Source organism: Nannospalax galili, unplaced genomic scaffold (genome assembly GCF_000622305.1).
Source record: "Nannospalax galili isolate Female #2095 unplaced genomic scaffold, S.galili_v1.0 scaffold901, whole genome shotgun sequence".
In the NCBI taxonomy this organism is placed as follows: domain Eukaryota; kingdom Metazoa; phylum Chordata; class Mammalia; order Rodentia; family Spalacidae; genus Nannospalax; species Nannospalax galili.
In genome coordinates, this window is record NW_008344555.1 from 1,570,948 (window position 1) to 1,573,113 (window position 2,166).

Consider the following 2,166-nt stretch of genomic DNA (forward strand, 5'->3'; position numbering starts at 1 on the left):
CCCACATATTCATTATCCACTCGTCAATTGAGGGACACTTAGGTTGCTTCCATCTCTTAGCTATTGTGAAAAGAGCAGCAACAAACATGGATGTACAAGTGTCTCTGCAGCAGGATGAATTCTTTGGGTATATGCCGAGGAATGATATAACTGGGTCAAATGGTAGGTACATTTGTAGTTTTTTCAGAGTTCTCCACACTGCTTTCCAAAGGGGTTGAACCCATTTGCCGCCGCACCCGCAGTGGATGAGTGTTCCCCTTTACCCACATCCTCTCCAACATCTGGTATCATTTGGTCTCTTGATTTTAGCCAGTCTGACTGGGTTAAGATGAAATCTTAAAGTGGTTTTAATTTGTATTTCCCTAATTAATAATGATGTTGAACCCTTTTAAGATGCTTCTTAGCCATCTTTATTCTTCTTTTGAGAACTCTCTGTTCAACTCTTTAGCCCATCTTTTAATTGGGTTGCTTCTTATCTTGATTCTCTGTTTTTTGAGTTCTTTATATATTCTGGATATGAAACCTCTGTTGGCTGTGTCACTGGTAAATATTTTCTCCCATTCTGCGGGTTTTTTGATCGCTTTCCTGGTTGCTTCCTTTGATGTACAGAAGCTTTTTTAGTTTAATGAGATCCCGTTTGTTAATTCTTGCCTTTGTTTCTTGAGCAATTCATGTCCGGTTTAGAAAACCCTTTTATACATTTATATATTCTGGATATGAAACCTCTGTTGGCTGTGTCACTGGTAAATATTTTCTCCCATTCTGCGGGTTTTTTGATCGCTTTCCTGGTTGCTTCCTTTGATGTACAGAAGCTTTTTTAGTTTAATGAGATCCCGTTTGTTAATTCTTGCCTTTGTTTCTTGAGCAATTCATGTCCGGTTTAGAAAACCCTTTTATACACCTATATCTTGCAGGTTTTTTCCAGGGTTTTCTTATAACAGTTTTAGACTTTCAGGTTTTACATTGAAGTCTTGGATCCATTTAAAATTGACTTTTGTGCAGGGTGAAAGATAGGGGTTTAGTTTCATTCTTCTACAGGTAGAGATCCAGTTTTGCCAGCACCATTTGCTGAACATGCTGTCTTTCCTTCAGTGAATATTCTTGGCCCCTTTGTCAAATATCAGGTGGCTGAAATCGTTCTTACTCATATTTGGGTCTTCAATTTTGTTCCATTGATCTATGGGTCTATTTTTGTGCCAGTACCATGTTGTTTTTATGACTATAGCTCTGTAATACATCTTAAAATCTGCTATAGTAATCCCCCGGCATTGCTCTTAGTGATCAGGGTTGTTTTGGCTATCCGAGGTTTTTGTGCTTCCATATGAATCTTAAGATGTTTTTTTTCCAATTCTGTGAAGAACGTCATGGGGATTTTGATTGGCATTGCATTGAATCTATAAATGACTTTTGGTAGGATGGTCATTTTCACAATATTAATTCTTCCAATCCATGAGCATGGGAGGTCCTTCCATTTCTGATGTCTTCCTCAGTCTCTTTCTTTAAAGATTTAAAATTTTCATTGTAGAACTCTTTAATGGTTTTTGTCAGGTTTATTCCAAAATATTTTATTGTTTATTTTTTGCAGTTATTGTGAATGGGAGTGTTTCCATGTGCTCTTTCTCTGATTGCTTGTTATTGGTATATAGAAAGGCTACAGACTTTTGTAGGTTAATTTTGTAACCTGCCATTTTACTGAATTTGTTCATAATTTCTAGGAGTTTTGGAGTTTTTGGTGTCTCTTAGATATATCATATCATCCGCAAATGGGATAATTTGATCTCTTCCAATTATTACTCCTTTAATTTCCTGCTTTTGTCTTATTGCTGTTGCAAGAGTTTCAAGGACTATGTTAAAGAGAAATGGAGATAGTGGGTACAGCCTTGTCTGGTTCCTGATTTCAATGGGAATGCTTCCAGTTTTTCTCCATTTAGAATGATGTTGGCTGTGGGTTTGTTATATATGGCTTTAACTATGTTGAGGTATGTTCCCTCCAGTCCAATTCTCTCTAGGACTTTGAACATAAATGTATGTCGAATTTTGTCAAAGACCTTCTCTTCATCTATTGAGATGACCATGTGGTTCTTACCTTTGAGCCCATTTGTATGGTTTATGATGTTTATTGACTTACATATATTGAATCATCCCTGCATCTCTGGGATAAAGGCT

General features: G+C 36.8%; 1 protein-coding gene across 1 annotated transcript in view; it reads left to right on the forward strand.

Moving 5' to 3' along the window:
* LOC103740156 (transmembrane 9 superfamily member 2-like) overlaps positions 1-2,166 on the forward strand; it is a 134,973-nt gene that overhangs the window by 36,994 nt on the left and 95,813 nt on the right. The window lies entirely within an intron of this gene.